The sequence below is a fragment of the Felis catus genome, chromosome D1 (genome assembly GCF_018350175.1).
Source record: "Felis catus isolate Fca126 chromosome D1, F.catus_Fca126_mat1.0, whole genome shotgun sequence".
Taxonomy (NCBI): Eukaryota; Metazoa; Chordata; class Mammalia; order Carnivora; family Felidae; genus Felis; species Felis catus.
In genome coordinates, this window is record NC_058377.1 from 64,909,634 (window position 1) to 64,922,400 (window position 12,767).

Genomic DNA, 12,767 nt, shown 5'->3' on the forward strand with positions numbered 1-12,767 from the left:
CAAGTGCTGAACCTCTGGGCTCCTTCCAGTTCCTTGCTATTATAAATATCACTGCTATGAATATCTCTGGGCAAATTACTTTCTTAGTATTTTACTGGGAAGCATTCCCCAAGTGGAATTACTAAGTCAAAGGGCACAAGCAATTTTATAGCTCTTGTCACATATTACTAGATGGTTCTCCAGAAATATTGAGCCTGTTTACCATGACACCGATTATGTATGGCTGTCCCTACAGCCCTCCAATATTAAGGTTCATTGTTTTTACTTGTTGGGAGCTGTATTACTTTGTTTTGATTTGTCCCCATTGCCATATTGGTCAGGAGTGGCGCTATAACCTTGTTTTCAGTGTGGTGTTCCCTGGAGGACCCCGAGAACCTGATGGGCATCATTTGCTCTACAGGAATTACGTTGCGGTCATTTCAAAGAGCTGGCCCGGGGCCTGGAAACAGAAAGTTTTGGTTCTCCAGACTTAACTCAGTTCACAGCCCCCAGCAGGAGGCCAGCATGCACCCCGGGACCACTGTTCCAAACGCTCTGATGCTGGGTGCGCTTTGGAAGCAGAAGCACTTGTCCTGGGGAGAAGACTGAAATGAAGGGAAGAGGGAAATCCCGTGGCCCTATGCTTGTCGCTGGCCTGGCATGCTCTGCTGGGGGAACTACACAGCCGCCTGCCTGGCTGTGGCCTCGTGGGTGCACAGATCGCCATGCTGTGCTTGCGGCTGTGGGCATGGAGATAAACCAGGTGTGGGGCTTTATAGCACACTTGCCTGTTGTCTTGATCCTGAAGATCATTGGGGAAGCTGCACCCAGAGTTTGTCCACTGCCTGTCAGACCAGGATGTTGACCAGAGGTCAGCTGGGTAAGACCAGGAGTGTTTATTGAGGTCTGGGCCCTTCGGTCTTGGCCGAGGTCCAAGCACGGGGAGTTTGGGACAAGATAGGCATTAGGGAACATTGCCTCGTCTCAGCGTCCCAGACTGTGGCCTGAAGATAATGCAGACAGGGTCAATGCAATCATCATGCAATCAGGGACTCAAGTCAGGGACAGTGAGGTTCAGGGCACAATACCCAGTAAAGAAATCGGGATGCCATAGCTGTCACAGGCAGGGCCACGGTGCACCCTTTGATCTCGGAACAGGCCAGATGAGGGAGGAAGACAAGTCTGAGCAGACGTGGGTGGTGGGCAGTGGCAACTTGCATAGCACGTGAGGCTGAAGTCACAGTGTCAAAGGACTCAGAAAACCTGAGAACAGAGAGACAGATATGGACATTCCAGGGTATTCTGGGCAGGCTGGAGCAGTAGCAGTAGGCAGTTTGTACAACCACGGGGGTTCAGTTTCTGTACTAAGGGCCTCTCCATGGGGAAGCAGGATGCTGGGGGAGGGTAGGACACAGGGTCAGTATATGGTACAGACAAGAGGGCCAAGCTTCTTAGAGGGGAATCGGCAGAAGCTGGCCAGGGGATCCACTTTCCAGCCCAACAGCTGTGTTTGGCCAGGGCTCCTGTCTGCAGAGGGCAAGCCCAGATCGTGGGCGTCAGGCTGAAGGTAAGGCAAGCATGTCATTGGGTAACAGGGAGATCTCCTGGGCCCACCTAGGTCCTCCAGGCTTTGGGCAGTCAGCAAATCACCTTTCCCTCTCCTTCCTGGCCTGCTGCTCATGGGGCCAGCTTGGTGGGGCTGAGGCAGGTGCTAATGGACAGAGGAGACGTGTAGGTACCCCCAGAATCCCCAAGTGGCAACTAGACAGAGTTGAGAAATGGTTTGGTGCAGCAGAAGTATGGACTTCAGATTCAAATAAGCTGGTCTAATCCTGGTACTACACATGACCTCAGTTTAACATCTCCGAGCCTCTGTTTCCTCTTCTGTGAAATGGAGATACTCATTACAGCATGGTTGAAAAGATTAAATTAGCAAAGAATACATGAGGCTGCCTGGGTGGCTCAGTCGGTTGTGTGTCTGACTTTTGATTTCAGCTCAGGTCATGATCCTAGGGTCGTGGAATCGAGCCCTGCATCAGGCTCCACACTGAGCATAGACCTGCTTGGGATTCTCTCTTTCTCTCTTTCTGTCTCTCTCCCTCTAAAAAAAAAAAAAATACACTAAAGTGCTCAGCACACGTAGTTATTGCTCAGCAAATGCCGGTTTCCTTCCTTTTGCCTCTTCACGTACCTAGAGCAGGTTGAATGTCTGCTAGGCCCAGGTACACCTCCTCCCTGGGCCAGGAGGTCCTCGGGTGGGGGAGTGGGGAAGCGGGGGGGCATGGTGGAAGGGGCAGCATGCTCCCTGCTAAGCTGGAATAGAACCTCAGCTTCTGGGTTAATTTGACCTGGGGCTCAGGTTGGGTGTACAACATGGGAAGCAGCAAGTTGGTGGGTTAAATGCTGGCAGGTTTCTGAGCCTCTGTTTCCTTATTTGAAAACCGGGTATATTCACATCTCACTTCCCAGAGGTTGGGTGAAGAGTAGCCAGAATACATGTACCGCTCACTAGGACCACTCATGCACATAGCAGGGGCCCATACTTTCGTGGCAGTGTGGTTTCTGTGGCTGCTGACACCTCTGTTGACTCCAGAATCATATCGACTTGGGGAGTTTCTCTCTGTGACCCCGAGCCCAGCTTGGGCTCTGACAGACATGGAACAGGGCACATGCATGGTGGTTAGTGTTCACTCTGTCTGATCGTGTCATCCTAGAGGTGGCTGAGGAGGGAGGGCCCAGGAGGAAGCTGCCCTGGAGTCCTTGGAACCTGTGGGGGCCCAGGGGACACTCAGCAGTTCTCTCTCACATAGGGGATTCTGACGGTGGCAAGTGCCAGCTAGTCTGCTCAGGCGCTGGGCCGAGATCTGGTTTGGCCCCTGGTGGGACAGCCTTTTCCCTGCAGGAGCCGTTACCAGAGGCAGGCAGCAGAGAGGTGATGGATTTAGGGAGTGCCCAGCACAGGTCAGGAGTAGGTGAGGATAGGGGTACCAAGCAAGTCCGTGCAGTCCAGAGGGAGCTGGCCCTGGGCTCTGTCTCTGGACACGTCATCTGCCAGTGCCCTGGGCCTGATCCCACACCTGGTGCCTCACTGTGCACAGGGGTTGGACCTTACTCCTCTCTGGGGGCAGGAGGACCATGCAAAGGATGCAGATGTTTGGAGAGTCAGGCCCTGAAGCGGCCTCAGCCTTCCCCCAGAGCCACCTTGCTCTAGGCACCAGGGCTGTGGGGCAAGAGGATTCCGGGTTTCTGAATCCCATTCTGTCACCTGCAAGTTGGAGACCTGAGGCGATCTAGCCTGTCTGACTCTTTGAGCCCCTTTCTGGAAAATGCCCTCATGTGTCAGATGTTGTGCTTGTGCTGGGCGTGCAGCAGGGGGCAGAGCTGGACCTGGTCCCATGGAGTTTATGGTCTAGGAACTAGACTACTTGTTACACCAATAATACCGGCAGTGTTCGGGACTTTGGCTGTGGTCACAAAACCACTCTGAAGGCGTGTAAATCTGCCTGCACTAGCTCGGTCCCTGCTGGGTAGACAGACATGCACCTTGCAAATGGCCTCCTGTCTCCACCTCCTGGGAAGACTCAGGATCTTGTGGGCTCCCTGGATCCCCTGACAGCATGTGCACACCTGTACACACCTGTGCACAGCTATCCCCGTGGAAAGGTGGGCGTCCTTGCTCTCCCTGTGTTGCTGACGTCCATTCTGAACCTGGAACCCCAGCAATCTCTTCTCCCACTTCCTCATCTGCTCCCCATTCGCCCAGCATCTGGTTCCAGGAAGACACTGGTCTGTAAGTCTGACACTAACTAGGTCCTGCTTCTCCAGCTCCTGCTTCTGGCTCCTTCCTCCACCAACAAGATCAGTAACACTCACTCTTTACTGAGCACTGGGGCTCTAGCACGGTGGGATCGTCCGCGAACTCTTTTCTCCCCAGATTCCTTCTTGCTCACCCGTGTCAAGGAGAGCACCTACAGGGATCACATGGCCCTGGGTTCGGACCCTGCTCTGCTCCTTACTAGCTGTGCCAGAACTTGGGCAAGTTCACCTTCTGGAACCTGTTTCCTCAAGTGTAAAATGGGAACCTTCTCTGTAGGGCTGCCATAAAGATTAAATGAGACCTTGCACATGCAGCTTTTTAGCACAGTGCCTAGCACGTAGTAGGTGTCTAATACATGCTAGCTCCTGTTATCACTCTGTGCCTAATATTTGGAGTGGATGACTGGAACAGTTCCGCTCACTTATTCACTCAGCAACTTTTTATCAATCTTCTGCCTTGTTCCAGGCGCTATCCCAGGTACAGGGGATACAGCGGGGAGCGAAACAGGGAAGATGCCTGCCCTCAGGGAGCTCCGATTCTTCTTGTTTCCACAGTTACAAACTCAAACCTCTGCCGTCAGCCCTCCCCAGCTCTCAGTCTGCACCTTCCCCCACGACTCCCTGAATTTCCATCTTCTGACCGCCCCCCCCCCCAACTAAGCTCCGTGTACTAGGTGCTGGAACCTAGTACATCCAAACAGGGACTCAAACCTGCTCCTCCCACCACATTCCTGGAGAGGGTCCCCATGCACTCCAGCCCCACCTCAGATGTGCAGCTCTCCCCTAATCATCACCATTATCAGGGCATCACCTCTTACAGAGCGCTTACTACGTCAGCACAATTCTGAAGGCTTTCTTTTTTTTACATTAATTTTTAAAAATTTACATCCAAGTTAGTTAGCATATAGTGTAATAATGATTTCAGGAATAGAGTTTAGTGATGCATCACCTACATACAACCCCCAGTGCTCATCCCAACAAGTGTCCTCCCTAATGCCCCTTGCCCATTTAGCCCATCCCCCTACCCACAACCCCTCCAGCAGCCCTCAGTTCGTTCTCGGTATTTAAGAGTCTCTCGTGGTTTGTCCCCCTCCCTGTTTTTATCTTATTTTTGCTTCCCTTCCCTTATGTTCATCTGTTTTGTATTTTAAATTCCACATATGAGTGAACTCATATGATATTTGTCTTTCTCTATAAAATCATTAATCTCCTGACATGCCTAAGAAATAGTTCCGATTATTTGCAGATGAGAAAACTGAGGCCAGGATGGTTAAATAAATAGACCAAGACCCCATTAGTATAGGGCCAGGAAAAAAGCCCAGGCAATCTGGCCTCAGAAATTGTCTCCAAAGGCTGTGATTTTCTTACCCCTGTGTAATCCTGCCTTGGTCCCGCGGGCTCACCTGGACCCTTCACCCCCCGCCCCCTTCTCTGCCATGGGCCAGGCCACTCTGGAGTGGTGAGCCCGCTCCCAGATCCCTGCTCCAAGGGCTGCTGTGATTTTTCTCCCTCACAGAGCTAGACGATGTCATGTCCCCAGTGCCAGCAACCCCTGGGGTTTCCCATTGGTAAGAGATTCAAGGCCAAGCACTCAGCCTGGCCCCAAATAACCTCCCCTTTATCCTCCCCCTCAGTTCCTGCTCACGGGTTCCAGCCACACCACCTACCTCAACACCCTCCTGCCTCCTGTGTCTCCCCCTTTACCTTTATTAAACTTCAGTCTGGGGGCATGTGGGTGTGGCTCAGTTGGTTGAGGGTCCGACTCCTAGTTTCAGCTCAGGTCATGATCTCACGGTTCATGAGTTTGAGCCCCGTGTCAGGCTTCTCACTGAGTGTGTGTGAACCTTGCTTGGGAGTTTCTCTCTCTCTCTCCCTCTCTCTCTGCCTCTGCCTCTCCCTCTCCCTCTCCCTCACCCTCTCCCTCTCCCTCACCCTCTCCCTCACCCTCTAGCTCTCCGTCTCCCTCCCTCTGCCCCCTTCCCTGCTTGTTCTCTTTCTCCCTACAATAAAAAAATAACTTAAAATAAAAAGAATACATTCTTAAAAACAAACAAACCAAACAGAACTTCAATGCAGCCTCAAATGCCACCTCTGCTGCAAAGCCATGCGTGATACCCCCCACCCCGGCCAGACCCCACCTCCCTCTCCCCTGTGCCCCCACAGCTCTGGACCTTCACTGGCCCAGACCTCCGACTTCTGTCCACCTGGGATTATCCTCTGTTGTGTCTGCGTCCACCCGGGCCGTGTCCTCCACTGCCCGGTGGGCTTCACACGCTGGCGCCGTGTCTCATTCATCTCTGGGTCCCGGTGACCGACAGGCTGGGTGCCGAGCGAGCCCCAACGCTGAATGAACAGAGCCAGCCTATGGCGTCACTTGGTGATTTGGGGCAGGAAAGGGCCAGGCGTCTTTCTGTTCTCCCATCGAGTCCTGCTGCAGAAGCCAGAAGTGGGAATGATTCCCACCTTGTCAGGTCCCAGAATGGCTGAGCTGGAAGGGCCAGTAGAGGTCATCTGCGTTAATCCTTTATCTTTGCAACGTTGGACTGAGGCCCAGAAAGGGGGCAAGCCCTGGAAGCTGGCAGCATTCAGAGCCCGGCCTCTGAGCCAGAGTCCTGGCTGTGTTGCTGAGCTGCTGTATTTTCTCTTTGCTCTTTCTCTACATCAGCCACCTGCCGTGGTAACAGCAGTTACCCGTCTCCTTAGAGCGGCAGCGTCCTCCCAGCTTTCCAGATAACTGCGTGCACACTTCACCCCTTTGTTTTCACCACTGGGCGTTCTCATTATCTTATTGAGTGTCCTTTTTCGGGTAACTGACATTTAAATTAAGTTCTTGGGGAGAATGGGGTGTGTTTCTGGGTTACTTATTTTCTTCCCTTGAAGTTTGCTGTGTGATCCGTGTCCATCACCACACAGTTTGAGTCGTGGTAGCTTTAGCATGTATTTTAGTATCTAGTGGAACTGGTCCTCCTCTCGTTAACTGTCACTATCAGAATTTCTTTGTTTTCTTACCTACTTTTGTTTTGGCTTCCAGAATAGCTTCACCTGGGTTTTCTACAGGAATTAAGGGCAGTGACGACTTTATCCCAGGCTGCCCTAATCTGGAGTATTGACATAGGTCAGTTGAATTGAGCACTCTTTAATAATTTTTTAAGTGTTTGTTTATTTTTGTGGGAGGGGGCAGAGAGAGAGGGAGAGGGAGGATGCAAAGTGGGCTCCATGCCGAAGTGGAGAGCCAGACGCGGGGCTCGAACTACAAACCATGAGATCATGACCTGAGCTGAAGTCAGATGCTTAACTGACTGCGCCACCCAGATGCCCCTGAATTGAGCACTCTTTTTTTTTTTTTAAGTTTAATGATTTAATTTGAGAGGGAGAGAGAGAGGAGAGACAGAGAGAGAGAGAGAGAGTAGGGGAAGGGCAGAGAGAGAGGGAGAGACAGAATCCCAAGCAGGCTCCAAGCTGTCAGCACAGAGCCCAATGAGAGGCTCAAATTTACAAACCGTGAGCTGAAGTCGGACACTTAACTGACTGAGCCACCCCGGTGCCCCTGTATTGAGCACTCTTAGCTCATGTCTCTGAAAACAGAAGAGGCCCCTCGACTGGGTGAAACAGGCAAGCAAGGAAGTAGTGGCACCAGCTCCCTGACTACCCGCCCCCCACCATCGTCCCCTGTTCTGCTCTCCTGGGACTGTGGCTTTTCCTGAGACTAGGACCCCTTGGGCAGCCTCTTGTGTAGTGGGGAAGTCTGGGGAGCGGGCCTGGCTCACGGGAGCTCTGCACATGCACCGCTGTCTCTGGCCACATCCCCACCTCCCCGGCCCGGGCCTGACTTCCTGATGAGTCTGTCTGCACCCCTCGATCCTTTTGCTTTGGTGCAAGGCTCTGCCTCTCACTGCCCACTCTCCCAAAGGGCTGTTACCTTTCCTCTTAAGAGCCTGTTACTGCTGAAAACACTCAGTTGAGGTACAGAGTGGACACCTAATTATATCACTGACCCAACTGCTTTGTGAGACAAAATTTAGAAACACCGTTGAGTGACATTAGCAAGTCAAGGCGGGGTGGGGGGGGGGGTCCCTTGGCTTTCTTCTCATAGAGCCCACGTTCACAAACCAGCTTGCTCAGCCACCTTTCTTTAGATCGCCATCCAAGGGAACCTTAAGAAATCCCTGCACCTTATCAAGTTCCAGAATCCCCTTGGTATTTTGCTTGGAACTAAATGAAATGTAATTTAGGAAGGAGTACTGTCTTTAAAATGGTCTTCTAATCACATAGGAATATACTGAGAATCTCCATTATTTTGTCATTTTCTGCATATGAATCACAAATAAGTCTCATCAATATTGTTTTAAAACCCTTTACACACAGTCTTGCCATCGTAAATGATATCGTCTTCATTATCATTCTGTTAAACTTTATTATTTTGTAATAACAGAAATGTTATTGGCTTTTCTTTTTTATGTATTTTTTTAAAGTTTATTTATTTTGAGAGAGACAGAGAGACGGTGCAAGAGGGGGAGGGGCAGAGAGAGATCTGAAGCGGGCTGTGTGCAGACAGCAGAGAGTCCGATGGGGGGCTTGAACTCACAAACCATGAGATCATTACTGGAGCCAAAGTCAGATGCTTCACTGACTGAGCCACCCAGGTTCCCCTTTTTATCTTTTTATCTGGCAACTCTATTGAACTTTCTGATTCTAGAGATCTTCTCGTTGATCCCTTTATGTTTTTTCAGGATCCCCATACAGCATATCACTTGCAATAACATAAATTATGACTCCTTTCTAATACAGTAGACTAATGACTATTCATCAGTGTTGCCCTCAGGAACTTTTAAAAAATACATAACCACAACCTTGGGCTCGGCAACAGGGCCCAGGGCCCGGGAGCAGTGGGGTGAGAGGTAGATTCCAGACCAAGGAGATGGCACCTGCAGGCCTGGAAAGAGCATGAGCTTGGCTTGTCTGGAAGCAGGCCAGTATGGGGAACAGAAGCATGATCAGCCTGGTAACACTTTAACATTTTTGGTCTGCGAGCAAGGAAGTCAGTAAGGATTTTAAGCAGCAGGTGCAATGGCAGATTTGCTCGGTGAAAAGATCACTCTTGCTGCCATGTGAGAACAGACTGCAGGGCGGCCAGAGGGAAAGGGGGTGCACAGCATTATGTAACAACAGCTAAGTCACACGTCTCCTCACTATGTGCCAGGCGCTGTTTGCGGTGGCTCATATATATTAACTATCAAGTTCCCAGGCACGCAGGTACTTGGTGGTTCAGCCCGGTCTGGAACCAGCAGACCCGGCTCCAGGGTCCACTCTGAAGCACCACAGCTTGTCCCATCCACAGACAAAGTAGTTTGGATGATGGTGGTGGCATTGGCGGTGGTGAGAAGGGGACCCGCTAAAGAGATACTTAGTACTTAATATCAGCGGGACCTGGTGATGGATTGGATATCAGGATGGGGGAGATATCAAGTACCCATTCTACCACACGTTCGTGGCCATTTGGAGTTTCTCTGGGACATGGATGTTCACTTTTCCACTGGGTTGTTCACATGCACACTTCACCCCTACTTTTTTTCATGGGGAGGGAGGGAAATCAGACTCACTTGCCAGGGTGCATTCTGCACCGTCCGTGTGTCTTCTGGGCGTGTGACTGAATAAGGGATAGGTGTCTGCTCATCGTACCTTTGGCTCGGGGGGTATGAGATCAAGGTGAGCCTGATCTGAGTGTTCTCTACTCTACTCTCCAAGGGCAATTGGAAATGTGTGTCCTTTTCATATAAATTGACTGTTGGGGCCCTAGATAATGGAACTCTAGTGATACTGAAGGCCCCGGACATTAATCTCACAAATTGATACATTGAGGCCAAGAAAACTGGGACGGGACTTGTCTGGTGTCATAGGAGGCCAGGGACTGAGCCCTGGAACTCAGGTTTCCCAACATCCAAGACATTAGCGGCATCTTCAGTGCTACTGAGGGAGCAGCAAGGGTCTGTCCTGGTGGGGGGCCAGAGGAGGATCCTGCAGTGTGTCACAGCCAAGAGGTGGGGGTGGGGCAAAGCTGAGGACAGGTTGGTAGAGCCAGAGAAATGGGTACCAATAGCTCATGAAAACCAGACGGGCTGAGGTGTGGGTATGGGGAGCTGGGACACATTATAGAGACCTGGGGGATTTTGGAGCAGGTGATCAGGAGGCTGGGGCAGAGCAGAGGGTGACCGGGTGTGTGATTGGGCACCTCCCAGGGTCCTGCCCACTGGGGAATGGAGACCTCTGAAGTTCATTTGGAGGGCAGGCCCAGCTTGCCTGTCTCCAGAGAGACACCCAAAGCCCTACAAATGTGAGAGCCAGGACAGGGCCGACTAACCTACGATGACCAGGTCAGAATCCAGGGTATACAATTGACCCTTGAACAGCATGAGTTTGAACTGTGTGGGTCTAGTCATACACAGATTTTTTTCGGATATAGTATAGTACTGTAAATGTCATGTGTAATAATGCACACGTATATGATTTTCTTGACATCTTTTTTCTCTAGTTTACTGTAAGAATACAGTATATAATACATATAACATACAAAACATGCATTGACTCCTTATCAGTAAGGCTCAACAGTAAGCTATTAGCAGTTAAGTTTTGGGGGGAATCAAAAGTTATATGTGAACCTTTGCTTGTGTGGGAAGGTCAATGCCCCTAACCCCCCATTGTTCAAGAGTCAACTGTAAGGGTGCCTTGGTAGCTCAGTCGGTTAAGCATTCAACTTCGGCTTAGGTCGTGATCTCATAGTTTGTGGGTTCAACCCTGTGTCGGGCTCCGTGTTGACAGGAGTCTGCTTGGGATTCTCTCTCTTTGCCCTTCCCTCCCTCACTCTCTTTCTCTCAAATACAATTTTAAAAAGTCAACTGTAAAAAAAAAAAAAAAAAAACCAAAACAAAAAAACCCCCAAAACGATGACCTACAATGACCAGGTCAGAATCCAGGGCCTCATGCTGCTGAGTGGAACCCCTCCCTGTCTCCAGGGCCCCTGCTCCCTGCCAGCCTCAAGGTGGCAGGATCAGGAAGGCGCAGGCTCTCTGGCAGCAGGGAGGGTGGTGCCTGCAGAGGAGATGTGCAGGAAGGTGGGCTGTGGTGGAGACTAGGAATCAGGGAGAGATGAAGAGAGAGATCCGAAGCAGCCTGGAGTTGGAGAAAGGCAACAATGGATCCTGCCCCGCCCAATGCCACCAGCTCTCCAGACTTCCCCTCAGCGCCTGGAAGGGGCTACACATGGCCTCCTCCCTGTGCCAGAGCTGGGCAGTGCCGGGGGGGTAGGCGGCCCGGGCAAAGCGGCCGCCTCTGGGACTTCCTGTTCTCATCCTCAGCAAAGCCTGGCACGGGCCCTGAGGCATAGTTCTTTGGCCTGAACCGAGTAAATCCTCGCTGTTCTGAGGGCCCGGTGGCCCCTCGGGGTTGCTGTGAGCATCAGTGAGAGAATACAGTAACACTTAGCACAGTGCCAGTCCCAGGTGAGGGCTCAGCATGCGGGAGCTCTAATTACTAATTGTTGGCACCTCTTCATGGTGCTTTGGACTTTCGACCCAGCGGTCACAGGTTCACACTCCTTCTCTCAGTTCAGCCTCACACACCCTGTGCAGTATAAGACATGCACTTAACAGATGAAGAAACTGAGGCAAGTCTGGGCCCATGGTCCCTAGCTACCCAGTGAGTTAGCAGTACAGAGAGGACAAGAGTTTAGCTCTCCTAAGTCTAGCATATGTTCACTTTCTTCTATACAATATAAGACTTTAATCCTTATTTCAGAGTAGAGCAAACCATAACCCTTTGTCTGCTACCAGTCCTCCTGTAAAGTCAAAATATCAGAGAAATTTAGTACCGGAAGGTAGCCTTCAAAATGGTTCTACCCACTGATTTTCATGAGGCACAGAGAGGCTACATACTCACTCAAGGTCACACAGCACAGAGCCAGCACTGGAACTTAAGGTGTTCTTTCCTCTATACTCGCTACTATTATAGGTCTTGGAACTTTTATCCCCATTTCAGAGATGGGAAAACTGAGCCATAGAGGTAAAACTATTGACTCCAGTCCCATAGCACTGCCTTTCAGGACACTGCTTCTTCAGTAACCTGGTGGCTCTAGTCTGATATTTGTGAACCATCTGCAGCAAAAGGGAAGGCCGTGGAGTGAAATGTTGCCGTATTGGAAGTAACACGCTTTGCAAATTGTTCAAATTGCATTTCAGGGTCTGATTCCTCTTGCTAGAGAGATTGGTTTATGAATTCAGAGTAGGATTGTTTAAAATGCATTTCACATTTTAAATAACCATGGTTTTCCTAGGTGAGAAAGAATAACAGGTCAAAAACGCACACTCATAGGCTTTTCTGAAAGGTTACAATATAAAATGTTCTTTGCTGGAGGATATGAAGGCACTGGCTCTCTGTTTGACAAAGGAGAGGGCTCTGCTAGATAAATCCTGCATTATGAACAAATGAGAACTGTGTCCCTCTCTTCCTGATCAGCTTAATTCCTTGTTGCTTATCTGCAAATCCAATAATGCCAGTAAAACAAACCCCTCGGGCAGGCTGAGCTCAGGGGCCTGGACGCTCCTCCTCAGAAGCCTTTTTGTGTTTATAACTTCAGTTCCTGCTCCCTGGAGAGCAGGGCTCAGAAGCCCTGTCAGAAAGTGGGCAGGAGAACTTGTCTGGGAGTGACAGTTTTCCCAAGATGGGTCTCCCCGCCCCCAGCCCCAGTCCGGGGGCCCTCTGAGCAGGAAACTATAGATTCTCAGAGCGGAGCCAGGGAACTGGGGACCGAGCAGGTATTAAGATCCAGCATCCTGCCTGCACATACCCTGTGCCCCTGCAAGATAAATAACCTGGCCCCAAATTGCAGGCGTTTCTTGTGCCTGCAGGCTTAGAGTGTGGTCACCTGGGTGTCATCTTCCTGCTATATCATACTCCACTAGGTGACTAAGGATATTTCA

The 12,767-nt window shown here is 50.7% G+C and overlaps 1 protein-coding gene across 3 annotated transcripts in view; it reads left to right on the forward strand.

The window, feature by feature from the left end:
- Positions 1-12,767, forward strand: part of TUB (TUB bipartite transcription factor) — an 87,410-nt gene that overhangs the window by 43,644 nt on the left and 30,999 nt on the right. The window lies entirely within an intron of this gene.